This window comes from Oncorhynchus masou, chromosome 32, assembly GCF_036934945.1.
Source record: "Oncorhynchus masou masou isolate Uvic2021 chromosome 32, UVic_Omas_1.1, whole genome shotgun sequence".
NCBI lineage: Eukaryota > Metazoa > Chordata > Actinopteri > Salmoniformes > Salmonidae > Oncorhynchus > Oncorhynchus masou.
The window spans coordinates 74319560-74337705 of record NC_088243.1 but is presented as its reverse complement, the minus strand read 5'-3'; the positions used below and the strand labels follow the sequence as shown (position 1 = coordinate 74337705).

The following is an 18146-nucleotide window of genomic DNA, read 5'->3' as shown; positions in this document are numbered from 1 at the left end:
GTAATCCAATTTCGTCCTCCAGACAGAACAAATTTTACAGAAAATAACATGGCTAAATTTCTGTACTGATAGAGGAAAGACCAATTTTGGGGGGGAAGTATAAGCAAGGTGTCATGTTTATGAATGACATTGTAAATAAGGCCGGTAAAATGTTGTCAGACAAGCAATTAACAAAGGTGTATGCAGATGTATTCTCAAGACAAAAGTTAACTCATTGTCTGGGGCATCATGGGTAGCATGATGCAGGGTAGCCTAGTGGTTAGAGCGGTGGACTCGTAACCGGAAGGTTGCGAGTTCAAACCCCCGAGCTGACAAGGTACAAATCTGTTGTTCTGCCCCTGAACAGGCAGTTCCCAGGCCGTCATTGAAAATAAGAATTTGTTCTTAACTGACTTGCCTGGTTAAATAAAGGTAAAAATAAAAGAAAATCATCGGACTGAGCTTATTTTCATTGACAATGCCACCACCATATTGCTCTTTCTGTGAGTGATTTCCTGCAAGCCAGGAATGGCAGTGTTCTGCCATGGCCAGCGAAGAGCCCGGATCTCAATCCCATTGAGCACGTCTGGAACCTGTTGGATCGGAGGCTGAGGGATAGGGCAATTCCCCCCAAAAATGTCTGGGAACTTGCAGGTGCCTTGGCGGATGAGTGGGGTAACATCTTACAGCAAGAACTGGCATATTATTCCATTTCTGTAAGACACATGTCTGTGGAACTTGTTCAGTTTATGTCTCAGTTGTTGAATCTTGTTATGTTCATACAAATATTTACACATTAATTTTGCTGAAAATAAACGCAGTTGACAGTGAGAGGACATTTCTTTTTTTTGCTGAGTTTATAACAAACTCATCGCAGCACTGCAACAAAAATGGAGGAGGCATTTATTCAAAAGCAAAAGGAATTAATTAGTTTGTCTGCCGCCAGTCAAAAACTATGCACGGCGTAGCCCTTCACACGCGTACTCGTATGGGTTTAAAATGTCAGATTTGAGTATTGATAAATGCCTAAATTGAAACGCAGTGGCTGTACAGTAACATGCTGTATATGACGTCATAGCACTGGCTCTGCGCTGTACAGCGCTGTATCGGTTTGGACAGACAACCGTTTTAAACTTGAGCACCTAGCGTGACGACAAGTTGCCCCCATCCCTCCTGCTAATTGGGCAACTTTTGCACGTTTGATGGATGGAAATGCTGTAAATTTAAGATAACTATGTATTTGGAAAGATGAGATGTTGAGAATTATAATAAATACCACTTTGATATCATACAAGCTAGTCAAATAACCATGAGTCCTGGAGACACCAGTTAGTCCTCTCACTAAACTCCTTGAAACTTTTTTGTCTTATTTTGCACTAAATCAACCCATTTGTCAAATAAGTTGCTTTCATCAAAAAAGTGAAGGATTTAATCACCCCACTAATACTTGTGATGGATTTGTTGCCTTTTTTTATGTTGTCTGCTTCTTAGAAACTGCTTGACCGATCTACACCAAATTTGGCGTGAAGCATTAAGGGCAGTAGTTATCTTCCCAGCATATTTTTCATGAATGTAGCTCAAACAAAATGGTCGCTATAAGGAAACTGCTGGTGGCACTTTTGTAAGGTGACTGCAACGCCCCCTGGGTACCAAATCTGTGATGGCCCAATATCTAAATCTTTTCAGGATAGACCTACCTAATGTGCCAAATTTGATGCTTTTAACACAAACTGAACAATGCATTTGCTTTGCCATCGCACTAAAAGGAAATATTCACAAACAAAACCAAGCTCAAGAACCCTTAAGAGAATCAAAACATTTCCCAGCAGTATTGTTAGCTAGTCATTACTAAGGCCCTGCACAAGATGTCACAGGAACTCATAAAAGTAAAACTTTCCAAAAGTAAAGTGCCTTTGGAAGGTATTCAGACCACTTGACATTTTCCATATTTTGTTAGATTACAGCTTTATTCTAAAATTGATGACATTTTCTTTCTTCCTCAATCTACACACAATAACCCATAATGACAAACCAAAAACAGAAATGTTTGCAAATTAATCAAAATGATAAAGTGTCATATCACATCTACATAAGTGTTCAAACCCTTTTCTCAGTACTTTCTTGAAGCACATTTTGGTGGTGATTACAGCCTCGAGTCTAATTGGGTATGACACTACGAGCTTGGCACACATGTATTTGGGGGGTTTCTCCAAATATTATATGCAGATCATCTCAAACTCTGTCAGGTTGGATAGTTACTTGAACTCTGTGAAGCCAAACTTTAGGCAGCAATTTCTGAGGCTGGTAACTCCAAAGAACTTTTCCTCTGCAGCAGAGGTAACTCTGGGACTTTCATTCCTGTGGTAGTCCTCATGAGAGCCAGTTTCATCACAGCACTTGATGGTTTTTGCGACTGCACTTGAAGAAACTTTCAAAGTTCTTGAAATGTTCCATATTGACTTTCATGTCTTAAAGTAATGATGGACTGTTGATTCTCTTTGCTTAATTGAGCTGTTATTGCTGCAATTTGGACTTGGTCTTTTACCAAATAGAGCTATCTTCTGTATACCACCCCTTGTCACAACACAACTGACTGGCTCAAACACATTATGAAGGAAAGAATTTCCACAAATTAACTTTTAACAAGGCACACTAGTTAATTGAAATGCATTCCCGGTGACTACCTCATGAAACTGGTTGAGAGAATGCCAAGAGTGTGCAAAGCTGTCATCAAGGAAAAGGGTGGCTATTTGAAGAATTTCAAATATAAAATATATTTTGATATGTTTAACACTTTTTTGTTACTACGCGATTCTATATGTGTATTGACCAAGGCCCTTCTCCCCCGATTGGGAACATTTGCTATCTAACTGGGAGTCTTGTGAGTGAAAACATCCGAAGCTCATCAAAGGTAAACGATTGAATTTGATTGTTTTTCTGATTTTGGTGATCAGGTTGCCTGCTGCTAGCTAGGCATAATGATATGTTAGGCTATCGATAAACTTACACAAAATCTTGCCTTGCTTTGGCTGTAAAGCATATTTTCAAAATCTGAGATGACAGGGTGATTAACAAAAGGCTAAGCTGTGTTTCAATTTATTTCACTTGTGATTTCATGAATATTAATATTTTCTAGTAATATTTTTGTACGTTGCGTTATGCTAATTATTGTCAGTTGATGGTTACGCTCCCGGATCCGGGATGGTAGTTACAAGAGGTTTTAAACATGCAAACTTTGTCCATCAAATCCAATCAAATGTTATTTGTCACATACACATGTTCAGCAGATGTTCATGTGGGTGTAGCTAAATTCTTGTCTTTCGAGCTCCCACAGTTCAGCAATATCTAACAATTCACAACAATACACACAACGTAAAAGTAAACGAATGGAATTAATAAATATATAAATATTAGAATGAGCAATGTCGGAGTGATATAGACTAAATACAGTAGAATAGAACACAGTAAATACATATGAGATGAGTAAAGCAAAAATATGAAAACATTATTAAAGTGACTAGTGTTCCATTATTAAAGTGGCCAGTGACTTCAAGTCTATATACAGTTGAAGTCGGAAGTTTACATACACTTAGGTTGTAGTCATTAAAACTTGTTTTTCAACCACTTCACAAATGTCTTTTTTTGGCATGTCGGTTAGGACATCTACTGTGTGCATGACACAAGTAATTTTTCCAACAATTGTTTACAGATTATTTCACTTATAATTCACTGTATCACAATTCCAGTGGGTCAGAAGTTTACATACACTAAATTGACTGTACCTTTAACCAGCTTTGAAAAATCCAGAAAATTATGTCATGGTTTTAGAAGCTTCTGATAGGCTAATTGAAATAATTTGAGTCACTTGGAGGTGTGCCTGTGGATGTACAGTTGAAGTCGGAAGTTTACATACACCTCAGCCAAATACATTTAAACTCCGTTTTTCACAATTCCTGATATTTATTCCAAATAAGAATTCCCTGTCTTAGGTCAGTTAGGATCACCACTTTATTTTAAGAATGTGAAATGTCAGAATAATGTAGTAACCAAAAAGTGTTAAAAACATCAAAATAGATTTGATATTCTTCAAAGTAGCTCTTGGCATTCTCTCAACAGGCTTCATGAGGAATGCTTTTCCAACTGTCTTGATGGAGTTCCCACATATGCCAAGCACTTGTTGGCTGCTTTTCCTTAACTCTGCGGTCCAACTCATCCCAAACCATCACAATAAGGTTGAGGTTGGTTGATTGTGGAGGCCAGGTCAACTGATGCAGCACTCCATCACTCTCCTTCTTGGTCAAATAACCCTTACTCAGCGTGTTGGGTCAAAGTCATTTTGAAAAACAAATGACTGTCCTGCTAAGCGCAAACCAGATGGAATGGCGTATTGCTGCAGAAACCTGTGGTTGCCATGCTTGTTAAGTGTGCCTTGAATTCTAAATAAATCACTGACAGTGTCACCAGCAAAGCACACCCACACCATCAAACCTCCTCCTCCATACTTCACGGTGGGAACCACACATGCGGTGATCTTCTGTTCACCTACTCTGCGTCTCACAAAGACACGGCGGTTGGAACCAAAAATCTAACATTTTGACACATCCGTCCAAAGAACAGATTTCCACCGGTCTAATGTCTATTGCTTGTCTTTCTTGGCCCAAGCAAGTCTCTTCTATGCAGGAATTCGACCATAAAGGCCTATTTCACGCAGTCTCCTCTGAACAGTTGATGTTGAGATGTGTCTGTTACTTGAACTCTATGAAGCATTTATTTGGGCTGCAATGTCTGAGGCTGGTAACGCTAACAAACGTATCCCCTGCAGAATAAGTACCTTTGGGTCTTCCTTTGCTGTGGCGCTCCTCATGAGAGCCAGTTTCATTACAATGCTTGATGGTTTTTGCGACTGCACTTGAAGAAACTTTCAAAGTCCTTCATGTCTTAACTTCTTGGATATAGGGGGGCGCTATATTAATTTTTGGATGAAAAACGTTCCCGTTTTAAACTAGACATTTTGTCACGAAAAGATGCTCGACTATGCATATAATTGACAGCTTTGAAAAGAAAACACTCTGACGTTTCCAAAACTGCAAAGATATTGTCTGTGAGTGCCACAGAACTGATGTTACAGAAAAAACCCAGATAAAAATCCAATCAGGAAGTGCCGCATTTTTTGAAACCGCCTCATGGCAATGACTCCTTATATGGCTGTGAAGGAGCTAGGAGTCAGCTTACCTTTTCCACGTTTTCCCCAAGGTGTCTGCAGCATTGTGACATATTTGTAGGTATATCATTGGAAGATTGACCATAAGAGGCTACATCTACCAGGTGGTCGCTTGGTGTCCTCCATCGCAATTATTGCGTAATCTCCAGCTGCAGTATTTTTCGTTTGCTTCTGATGAGAAGGCAACTGCCACCACTGATAGATTATCGAATAGATATGTGAAGAAGACCTTGAGGATTGATTCTAAACAACGTTTGCCATGTTTCTGTCGATATTATGGAGCTAATTTGCAAAAACGTTTGGCATTGTAAGTGACTGCATTTTCCGGTGTTTTTCTTAGCCAAACGTGATGAACAAAACGGAGCTATGTGGACACCACTTCAAATTACTGGATTTGGCTATTTCAGCCACACCCGTTGCTTACAGGTCCAATTTATGCCCTGCAAGAACTGCCCCTGTCAACCGTAAGTGTTGTTATTGTGAAGTGGAAACGTCTAGGAGCAACAACAGCTCGGCCGTGAAGCGATAGGCCACACAAGCTGTCAGAACGGGATTGGCGAGTGCTGAAGGGCGCAGAGCGTTAAAATCGTCTGTCATCTCTTGCAACACTCACTACCAAGTTCAAAACTGCCTCTGGAAGCATCGTCAGCGCAATAACTGTTTGTCGGGAGTTTCATGAAATGGGTTTCAATGGCCAAACAGCTGCGCACAAGCCTAAGATCACCATGAATTTGGAGCACTGGAAATGTGTTCTCTGGAGAGATGAATCACGCTTCACCATCTGGTAGTCCGATGGACGAATCTGGGTTTGGCAGATGCTACCTGCCAACTGTAAGTTTGGTGGAAGACTAATGGTCTTCGGCTGTTTTTCATGTTCGGGCTAGACCCCTTAGTTCCAGTGAAGGGAAATCTTAACGCCACAGCATACAATCACATTCTAGATGATTCTGTGCGTCTAACTTTGTGGCAACAGTTTGGGAAGCAGTTTGAGGAAGCACACATAAATGGTTTGTCGAGATCGGTGTGGAAGAACTTGACTGGCCTGCACAGATCCCTAACCTCAACCCCATCGAACACCTTGGGGATTAATTGGAATGCCGACTGTGAGCCAGGCCTAATCGCCCAACATCAGTGCCCGACCTCATTCATTTTCTTGTGGCTGAATGGAGCAAGTCTCCGCAGAAATGTTCCAACATCTAGTGGAAAGCCTTCCCAGAAGAGTGGGCTGTTATAGCAGGAAAGTTTGGACCAACTCCATATTAATGCCCATTATATTGGAATGAGATGTTCGACGAGCAGGGGTCCACATACTTTTGGTCATGTAGTGTATGTTTTTACATCACTGCCTATAGTTTCATTAAATTATCAGCTGCTATCATATGACTCAAAAGTCTGGCTACCTGATTGGATATGTTGACCCTACAGGAAGTACTAGTGAAGTGCAACCCCAATGACAATGGTACACTGACAGACTGTGAACTGGGAAACCCATTCAAAAGAGATGCTGAAGTGAGTAGTCATGTTGTGTATGTCTAAAACATTAATTTTTTCTATGATACCACAATTGAATAGTTGTCCATTGTAAGTAAGAAACATTTGTGTCCCTTAGGTTACTTTCTATGTAATATTGTCCACTTCCCGCATCTCTCTGAGCACAACTGATGTAAATGTTACCTTGCAGCTTGAAACGTAAGTATAACAGTGCACATAAATGTTTGTTAGAGGACCCATTAGCTCTGGGTAATAAATGGAACATTTGAGTCTGTCTCTTTTGTATGCTCTACACAAGTCACACACAGATTATTCTAACAGAGTAGTATTTTGGTTGCAGGACAAGTGTGCAGAAGATACAAGCAAGTGAAGCAAAGGCCAAAGTAGTTTTTGAGCTGCACCTACAAGTATTTGGGTGGGTGTACGGACATGGTATTTGTTCTGCTGTTGCCCTAACCCACCCTTTTAGCTAACATAATTGAAGAGCTCCTGTCATGAAAATATAGTTTGTGTTACAAATGACAACCTATTCAATATTTAGTGCACTATTTTTGACCAGAGCACTATGGGACCTTATCAAAATTAGTGCATTACATAGGGAATAGAGTGCCATTTGGGACGCAAACCTGAATGTGGTGAAGGAATTAAGGTTTAAGAGATGTGTTTGTTCTCAGACTGGCCAGGTCCTCCCAGGTCAGCTTTGGAGGAGCTGTAAAGGGAGAGAGCGCCATGAAATCAGAGGACGATATTGGAACCCTTGTGGAGTGTGAATTCAGGGTGACCTCATTGAATTGTGGCTCAAAATGCTATTGTTCCCTGGTGCTTATCGAAATTACATATGCCTTAGTCCTGAGAGAACACACAGGATTTATAGTATATCCTTTAGTTTCAATACACCCAATTCAAGTATATTCTACTACTCAAAATCAAGCCCATGATTACAGCAGTTTCAGTTGTATCACCTATATTAGTACTGGGATGTAACAATAACCTTCACACCCTGTGGGTTTCCAAGGATCAGGATATATATACATTGCCTTAGACCTTTCATGTCATCATGTCCACTGGTCATTTTGAATGACTTGGATTTGTTTACAGGGCAAGGCCAGTAGTCAATATCAGAGAGGACTTACGAATCACCCCAAGTACAATCAATATGGCGGCAGAGCACTGTGACAAACACAAATGGTAAGACTTTCAAGAAACAAAATATAAACAAATATCAATATACTGCCGTAATGAAACCCAACATAATTGTGTTGGGCATGGCACGGGCATGCTTTACCTACACAGCACAGCCGCCATCCTACAACCCCAGACTGAGTAAGTTCCTTACCTTCAGTCTCCACAATGACCATTCCCTGGTACTGCTGAGATTGAGGCTGTCCTAATATGGACACCGTACTCTTGATACTTTATGTACACTGTGCTTCTGGAACTTATGCAATGTGTTCTCTTCCAAAAGCTGTCAACTATGCCTTCGAGGCTTACGCTGAGACGGGGAAACAGAGGCGTTCCTCCAGGATGCAGTTTATTTGTCAAAGGTAGCTCTCCTTTTGAAAGAAGTGCCTAAAGTATTACACATACTATCCATCTAATTTGAAAGGAATTAAGATATTCAAAAAAAAATAGAAATTCAAAAGTGTTTTAGTACAACCTAGGCAAAAGGGTCAGAAATACTTGCTGCTGCTAACCTGGTGTTGGGCTGCAAGTAGCAATTTGTTCTCTTTTCAAGGAACGGGTCCCGACTTCTTGGGACCCATGTGTATGGGTGTGGTCTTCCAGTCACAGGGATGACTGAAAGATCCACTACTATGATGTTTTAATTACTTGTGTGTATATATACTGAACAAAAATATAAATGCAACATGTATTTCCCATGCTTCATGAGCTGAAATAAAAGAAATCGTAGAAATTATACATTGTCTCAAATGTTGTTTGTATCCCTCTTAGTGAGCCTTTCTCCTTTGACAAGATAATCCATCCACCTGACAGGTGTGGCATATCACAAAGCTGATTAAATGGCATGATCATTATACAGGTGCACCTTGTATTGGGGACAATAAAAGGCCACTCTAAAATGGGCAGTGTTGTCACACAACACAATATTACAGATGTCAAGTTTTGAGGGAGCGTGCAATTGGCATGCTGAGTACAGGAATGTGCAGCTGAACTGTTGCCAGAGAATTGTATGTTGATTTCTCTACCATAAGGCACCTCCAAAGTCGTTTTAGAAACCTGCGTACTCACTAGACATGTCCCCCATTGAGATTGGGATGCTCTGGGTCGTCGTGTACAACAGCGTTTTCCAGCATCCATCAATATAAATAAACTTCGCACCACCAATTGAATAGAAGTGGGACAATATTCCACAGGCCACAATCAACGGCCTGATCAACTCTATGTAAAGGAGATGTGTCGCACTGCATGAGGCAAATGGTGGTCACGCCAGATACAGGTATCTTTTTATCCCTCTATTGATGGGGTCATTATAGGGGCTGCACCAAATGTTTGATCGACAATAATACTTGTGTTACGTTCGTCAATGGAAGGATCGGACCAAGGTGCAGCGTGGTAGGGGTACATTTTAATTTATTAAATTAACACCGAAAAAAAAACATCCAAAACGAAACGTCTAGTAGGGCTAAAAAAGCTGCCTAAGTATGATCCACAATCAGACACAATGATAGCCTCAGATTGGGAAACATACCCGGCCAACAAAGAAATAGAAAACATAGATTGCCCACCCGAGTCACACCCTGACCTAACCAAATAGAGAATTAAATGGATCTCTCTAAGGTCAAGGCGTGACAAATTGATTATGCTTATGTTGTATTAATAGAAGGGGAAGTGTTATAAGACCCCTCCCCACTACATTTATAGTGTCCTAGACTACAGATTAACAATATATAATATATATATATATATACATTATAAGGTTTTTAAATTGTTCCACCGTCTTTTCTAAGTCTCTGCCTCTTATAAAGAAATGGTCTTAGAAATGTGTGAAATATTGTATGGGGTCTCTGAGGAATCATTTCAAAGATAAGATAAGAGATAAGAGGCTCGTCAGACATACCTCTATAAATCAACTTGGGGGAGTGGACATTTATTTCTGAGGCTTTAGAAAACACTGGGAATATTGTCAGGAGAAACATCAGTTGTATCTGTGATGTTTGATCTTTGACTTCTGTCTACAATTGTATTTTGATTAAAATTGTTATGAATTATAAGTGCACATTTTGAGTGTTCCTTATTTGTTAAGTAAATAAAACGGAGCACAGAAAAACGGAACCAACATTATTGCCATACCTGTTTATTGTGGCCGTTGAAATGTTAGCGATAAAAATCTGATGTAATCCAATTTCGTCCTCCAGACAGAACAAATTTTACAGAAAATAATATGGCTAAATTTCTGTACTGATAGAGGAAAGACCAATTTTGGGGGGGAAGTATAAGCAAGGTGTCATGTTTATGAATGACATTGTAAATAAGGCCGGTAAAATGTTGTCAGACAAGCAATTAACAAAGGTGTATGCAGATGTATTCTCAAGACAAAAGTTAACTCATTGTCTGGGGCATCATGGGTAGCATGATGCAGGGTAGCCTAGTGGTTAGAGCGGTGGACTCGTAACCGGAAGGTTGCGAGTTCAAACCCCCGAGCTGACAAGGTACAAATCTGTTGTTCTGCCCCTGAACAGGCAGTTCCCAGGCCGTCATTGAAAATAAGAATTTGTTCTTAACTGACTTGCCTGGTTAAATAAAGGTAAAAATAAAAGAAAATCATCGGACTGAGCTTATTTTCATTGACAATGCCACCACCATACTGCTCTTTCTGTGAGTGTTTCCTGCAAGCCAGGAATGGCAGTGTTCTGCCATGGCCAGCGAAGAGCCCGGATCTCAATCCAATTGAGCACGTCTGGAACCTGTTGGATCGGAGGGTGAGGGATAGGGCAATTCCCCCCAAAAATGTCTGGGAACTTGCAGGTGCCTTGGCGGATGAGTGGGGTAACATCTTACAGCAAGAACTGGCATATTATTCCATTTCTGTAAGACACATGTCTGTGGAACTTGTTCAGTTTATGTCTCAGTTGTTGAATCTTGTTATGTTCATACAAATATTTACACATTAATTTTGCTGAAAATAAACGCAGTTGACAGTGAGAGGACATTTCTTTTTTTTGCTGAGTTTATAACAAACTCATCGCAGCACTGCAACAAAAATGGAGGAGGCATTTATTCAAAAGCAAAAGGAATTAATTAGTTTGTCTGCCGCCAGTCAAAAACTATGCACGGCGTAGCCCTTCACACGCGTACTCGTATGGGTTTAAAATGTCAGATTTGAGTATTGATAAATGCCTAAATTGAAACGCAGTGGCTGTACAGTAACATGCTGTATATGACGTCATAGCACTGGCTCTGCGCTGTACAGCGCTGTATCGGTTTGGACAGACAACCGTTTTAAACTTGAGCACCTAGCGTGACGACAAGTTGCCCCCATCCCTCCTGCTAATTGGGCAACTTTTGCACGTTTGATGGATGGAAATGCTGTAAATTTAAGATAACTATGTATTTGGAAAGATGAGATGTTGAGAATTATAATAAATACCACTTTGATATCATACAAGCTAGTCAAATAACCATGAGTCCTGGAGACACCAGTTAGTCCTCTCACTAAAATCCTTGAAACTTTTTTGTCTTATTTTGCACTAAATCAACCAATTTGTCAAATAAGTTGCTTTCATCAAAAAAGTGAAGGATTTAATCACCCCACTAATACTTGTGATGGATTTGTTGCCTTTTTTTATGTTGTCTGCTTCTTAGAAACTGCTTGACCGATCTACACCAAATTTGGCGTGAAGCATTAAGGGCAGTAGTTATCTTCCCAGCATATTTTTCATGAATGTAGCTCAAACAAAATGGTCGCTATAAGGAAACTGCTGGTGGCACTTTTGTAAGGTGACTGCAACGCCCCTGGGTACCAAATCTGTGATGGCCCAATATCTAAATCTTTTCAGGATAGACCTACCTAATGTGCCAAATTTGATGCTTTTAACACAAACTGAACAATGCATTTGCTTTGCCATCGCACTAAAAGGAAATATTCACAAACAAAACCAAGCTCAAGAACCCTTAAGAGAATCAAAACATTTCCCAGCAGTATTGTTAGCTAGTCATTGCTAAGGCCCTGCACAAGATGTCACAGGAACTCATAAAAGTAAAACTTTCCAAAAGTAAAGTGCCTTTGGAAGGTATTCAGACCACTTGACATTTTCCATATTTTGTTAGATTACAGCTTTATTCTAAAATTGATGACATTTTCTTTCTTCCTCAATCTACACACAATAACCCATAATGACAAACCAAAAACAGAAATGTTTGCAAATTAATCAAAATGATAAAGTGTCATATCACATCTACATAAGTGTTCAAACCCTTTTCTCAGTACTTTCTTGAAGCACATTTTGGTGGTGATTACAGCCTCGAGTCTAATTGGGTATGACACTACGAGCTTGGCACACATGTATTTGGGGGGTTTCTCCAAATATTATATGCAGATCATCTCAAACTCTGTCAGGTTGGATAGTTACTTGAACTCTGTGAAGCCAAACTTTAGGCAGCAATTTCTGAGGCTGGTAACTCCAAAGAACTTTTCCTCTGCAGCAGAGGTAACTCTGGGACTTCCATTCCTGTGGTAGTCCTCATGAGAGCCAGTTTCATCACAGCACTTGATGGTTTTTGCGACTGCACTTGAAGAAACTTTCAAAGTTCTTGAAATGTTCCATATTGACTTTCATGTCTTAAAGTAATGATGGACTGTTGATTCTCTTTGCTTAATTGAGCTGTTATTGCTGCAATTTGGACTTGGTCTTTTACCAAATAGAGCTATCTTCTGTATACCACCCCTTGTCACAACACAACTGACTGGCTCAAACACATTATGAAGGAAAGAATTTCCACAAATTAACTTTTAACAAGGCACACTAGTTAATTGAAATGCATTCCCGGTGACTACCTCATGAAACTGGTTGAGAGAATGCCAAGAGTGTGCAAAGCTGTCATCAAGGAAAAGGGTGGCTATTTGAAGAATTTCAAATATAAAATATATTTTGATATGTTTAACACTTTTTTGTTACTACGCGATTCTATATGTGTATTGACCAAGGCCCTTCTCCCCGATTGGGAACATTTGCTATCTAACTGGGAGTCTTGTGAGTGAAAACATCCGAAGCTCATCAAAGGTAAACGATTGAATTTGATTGTTTTTCTGATTTTGGTGATCAGGTTGCCTGCTGCTAGCTAGGCATAATGATATGTTAGGCTATCGATAAACTTACACAAAAGCTTGCCTTGCTTTGGCTGTAAAGCATATTTTCAAAATCTGAGATGACAGGGTGATTAACAAAAGGCTAAGCTGTGTTTCAATTTATTTCACTTGTGATTTCATGAATATTAATATTTTCTAGTAATATTTTTGTACGTTGCGTTATGCTAATTATTGTCAGTTGATGGTTACGCTCCCGGATCCGGGATGGTAGTTACAAGAGGTTTTAAACATGCAAACTTTGTCCATCAAATCCAATCAAATGTTATTTGTCACATACACATGTTCAGCAGATGTTCATGTGGGTGTAGCTAAATTCTTGTCTTTCGAGCTCCCACAGTTCAGCAATATCTAACAATTCACAACAATACACACAACGTAAAAGTAAACGAATGGAATTAATAAATATATAAATATTAGAATGAGCAATGTCGGAGTGATATAGACTAAATACAGTAGAATAGAACACAGTAAATACATATGAGATGAGTAAAGCAAAAATATGAAAACATTATTAAAGTGACTAGTGTTCCATTATTAAAGTGGCCAGTGACTTCAAGTCTATGTACAGTTGAAGTCGGAAGTTTACATACACTTAGGTTGTAGTCATTAAAACTTGTTTTTCAACCACTTCACAAATGTCTTTTTTTGGCATGTCGGTTAGGACATCTACTGTGTGCATGACACAAGTAATTTTTCCAACAATTGTTTACAGATTATTTCACTTATTAATTCACTGTATCACAATTCCAGTGGGTCAGAAGTTTACATACACTAAATTGACTGTAACTTTAACCAGCTTTGAAAAATCCAGAAAATTATGTCATGGTTTTAGAAGCTTCTGATAGGATAATTGAAATAATTTGAGTCACTTGGAGGTGTGCCTGTGGATGTACAGTTGAAGTCGGAAGTTTACATACACCTCAGCCAAATACATTTAAACTCCGTTTTTCACAATTCCTGATATTTATTCCAAATAAGAATTCCCTGTCTTAGGTCAGTTAGGATCACCACTTTATTTTAAGAATGTGAAATGTCAGAATAATGTAGTAACCAAAAAAGTGTTAAAAACATCAAAATAGATTTGATATTCTTCAAAGTAGCTCTTGGCATTCTCTCAACAGGCTTCATGAGGAATGCTTTTCCAACTGTCTTGATGGAGTTCCCACATATGCCAAGCACTTGTTGGCTGCTTTTCCTTAACTCTGCGGTCCAACTCATCCCAAACCATCACAATAAGGTTGAGGTTGGTTGATTGTGGAGGCCAGGTCAACTGATGCAGCACTCCATCACTCTCCTTCTTGGTCAAATAACCCTTACTCAGCGTGTTGGGTCAATGTCATTTTGAAAAACAAATGACTGTCCTGCTAAGCGCAAACCAGATGGAATGGCGTATTGCTGCAGAAACCTGTGGTTGCCATGCTTGTTAAGTGTGCCTTGAATTCTAAATAAATCACTGACAGTGTCACCAGCAAAGCACACCCACACCATCAAACCTCCTCCTCCATGCTTCACGGTGGGAACCACACATGCGGTGATCTTCTGTTCACCTACTCTGCGTCTCACAAAGACACGGCGGTTGGAACCAAAAATCTAACATTTTGACACATCCGTCCAAAGAACAGATTTCCACCGGTCTAATGTCTATTGCTTGTCTTTCTTGGCCCAAGCAAGTCTCTTCTATGCAGGAATTCGACCATAAAGGCCTATTTCATGCAGTCTCCTCTGAACAGTTGATGTTGAGATGTGTCTGTTACTTGAACTCTATGAAGCATTTATTTGGGCTGCAATGTCTGAGGCTGGTAACGCTAACAAACGTATCCCCTGCAGAATAAGTACCTTTGGGTCTTCCTTTGCTGTGGCGCTCCTCATGAGAGCCAGTTTCATTACAATGCTTGATGGTTTTTGCGACTGCACTTGAAGAAACTTTCAAAGTCCTTCATGTCTTAACTTCTTGGATATAGGGGGGCGCTATATTAATTTTTGGATGAAAAACGTTCCCGTTTTAAACTAGACATTTTGTCACGAAAAGATGCTCGACTATGCATATAATTGACAGCTTTGAAAAGAAAACACTCTGACGTTTCCAAAACTGCAAAGATATTGTCTGTGAGTGCCACAGAACTGATGTTACAGAAAAAACCCAGATAAAAATCCAATCAGGAAGTGCCGCATTTTTTGAAACCGCCTCATGGCAATGACTCCTTATATGGCTGTGAAGGAGCTAGGAGTCAGCTTACCTTTTCCACGTTTTCCCCAAGGTGTCTGCAGCATTGTGACATATTTGTAGGCATATCATTGGAAGATTGACCATAAGAGGCTACATCTACCAGGTGGTCGCTTGGTGTCCTCCATCGCAATTATTGCGTAATCTCCAGCTGCAGTATTTTTCGTTTGCTTCTGATGAGAAGGCAACTGCCACCACTGATAGATTATCGAATAGATATGTGAAGAAGACCTTGAGGATTGATTCTAAACAACGTTTGCCATGTTTCTGTCGATATTATGGAGCTAATTTGCAAAAACGTTTGGCATTGTAAGTGACTGCATTTTCCGGTGTTTTTCTTAGCCAAACGTGATGAACAAAACGGAGCTATGTGGACACCACTTCAAATTACTGGATTTGGCTATTTCAGCCACACCCGTTGCTTACAGGTCCAATTTATGCCCTGCAAGAACTGCCCCTGTCAACCGTAAGTGTTGTTATTGTGAAGTGGAAACGTCTAGGAGCAACAACAGCTCGGCCGTGAAGCGATAGGCCACACAAGCTGTCAGAACGGGATTGGCGAGTGCTGAAGGGCGCAGCGCGTTAAAATCGTCTGTCATCTCTTGCAACACTCACTACCAAGTTCAAAACTGCCTCTGGAAGCATCGTCAGCGCAATAACTGTTTGTCGGGAGTTTCATGAAATGGGTTTCAATGGCCAAACAGCTGCGCACAAGCCTAAGATCACCATGAATTTGGAGCACTGGAAATGTGTTCTCTGGAGAGATGAATCACGCTTCACCATCTGGTAGTCCGATGGACGAATCTGGGTTTGGCAGATGCTACCTGCCAACTGTAAAGTTTGGTGGAAGACTAATGGTCTTCGGCTGTTTTTCATGTTCGGGCTAGACCCCTTAGTTCCAGTGAAGGGAAATCTTAACGCCACAGCATACAATCACATTCTAGATGATTCTGTGCTTCTAACTTTGTGGCAACAGTTTGGGGAAGCAGTTTGAGGAAGCACACATAAATGGTTTGTCGAGATCGGTGTGGAAGAACTTGACTGGCCTGCACAGATCCCTAACCTCAACCCCATCGAACACCTTGGGGATTAATTGGAATGCCGACTGTGAGCCAGGCCTAATCGCCCAACATCAGTGCCCGACCTCATTCATTTTCTTGTGGCTGAATGGAGCAAGTCTCCGCAGAAATGTTCCAACATCTAGTGGAAAGCCTTCCCAGAAGAGTGGGCTGTTATAGCAGGAAAGTTTGGACCAACTCCATATTAATGCCCATTATATTGGAATGAGATGTTCGACGAGCAGGGGTCCACATACTTTTGGTCATGTAGTGTATGTTTTTACATCACTGCCTATAGTTTCATTAAATTATCAGCTGCTATCATATGACTCAAAAGTCTGGCTCCCTGATTGGATATGTTGACCCTACAGGAAGTACTAGTGAAGTGCAACCCCAATGACAATGGTACACTGACAGACTGTGAACTGGGAAACCCATTCAAAAGAGATGCTGAAGTGAGTAGTCATGTTGTGTATGTCTAAAACATTAATTTTTTCTATGATACCACAATTGAATAGTTGTCCATTGTAAGTAAGAAACATTTGTGTCCCTTAGGTTACTTTCTATGTAATATTGTCCACTTCCCGCATCTCTCTGAGCACAACTGATGTAAATGTTACCTTGCAGCTTGAAACGTAAGTATAACAGTGCACATAAATGTTTGTTAAGAGGACCCATTAGCTCTGGGTAATAAATGGAACATTTGAGTCTGTCTCTTTTGTATGCTCTACACAAGTCACACACAGATCATTCTAACAGAGTAGTATTTTGGTTGCAGGACAAGTGTGCAGAAGATACAAGCAAGTGAAGCAAAGGCCAAAGTAGTTTTTGAGCTGCACCTACAAGTATTTGGGTGGGTGTACGGACATGGTATTTGTTCTGCTGTTGCCCTAACCCACCCTTTTAGCTAACATAATTGAAGAGCTCCTGTCATGAAAATATAGTTTGTGTTACAAATGACAACCTATTCAATATTTAGTGCACTATTTTTGACCAGAGCACTATGGGACCTTATCAAAATTAGTGCATTACATAGGGAATAGAGTGCCATTTGGGACGCAAACCTGAATGTGGTGAAGGAATTAAGGTTTAAGAGATGTGTTTGTTCTCAGACTGGCCAGGTCCTCCCAGGTCAGCTTTGGAGGAGCTGTAAAGGGAGAGAGCGCCATGAAATCAGAGGACGATATTGGAACCCTTGTGGAGTGTGAATTCAGGGTGACCTCATTGATTTGTGGCTCAAAATGCTATTGTTCCCTGGTGCTTATCGAAATTACATATGCCTTAGTCCTGAGAGAACACACAGGATTTATAGTATATCCTTTAGTTTCAATACACCCAATTCAAGTATATTCTACTACTCAAAATCAAGCCCATGATTACAGCAGTTTCAGTTGTATCACCTATATTAGTACTGGATGTAACAATAACCTTCACACCCTGTGGGTTTCCAAGGATCAGGATATATATACATTGCCTTAGACCTTTCATGTCATCATGTCCACTGGTCATTTTGAATGACTTGGATTTGTTTACAGGGCAAGGCCAGTAGTCAATATCAGAGAGGACTTACGAATCACCCCAAGTACAATCAATATGGCGGCAGAGCACTGTGACAAACACAAATGGTAAGACTTTCAAGAAACAAAATATAAACAAATATCAATATACTGCCGTAATGAAACCCAACATAATTGTGTTGGGCATGGCACGGGCATGCTTTACCTACACAGCACAGCCGCCATCCTACAACCCCAGACTGAGTAAGTTCCTTACCTTCAGTCTCCACAATGACCATTCCCTGGTACTGCTGAGATTGAGGCTGTCCTAATATGGACACCGTACTCT

At 40.3% G+C, this 18146-nt stretch overlaps 2 long non-coding RNA genes across 2 annotated transcripts; both read left to right on the top strand.

Annotated features, from left to right (window-relative positions):
- The first annotated feature begins 6609 nt into the window (after window positions 1-6609).
- LOC135526579 (uncharacterized) lies at window positions 6610-8823 on the top strand. Its single transcript, XR_010453323.1, has 3 exons — window positions 6610-6709; window positions 6810-6889; window positions 7032-8823. It is a non-coding gene; the product is annotated as an uncharacterized LOC135526579 (long non-coding RNA).
- A 7687-nt stretch (window positions 8824-16510) lies between these two features.
- Window positions 16511-17710, top strand: LOC135527103 (uncharacterized). Its single transcript, XR_010453407.1, has 3 exons — window positions 16511-16756; window positions 16857-16936; window positions 17080-17710. It is a non-coding gene; the product is annotated as an uncharacterized LOC135527103 (long non-coding RNA).
- The last annotated feature ends 436 nt before the right edge of the window (window positions 17711-18146 follow it).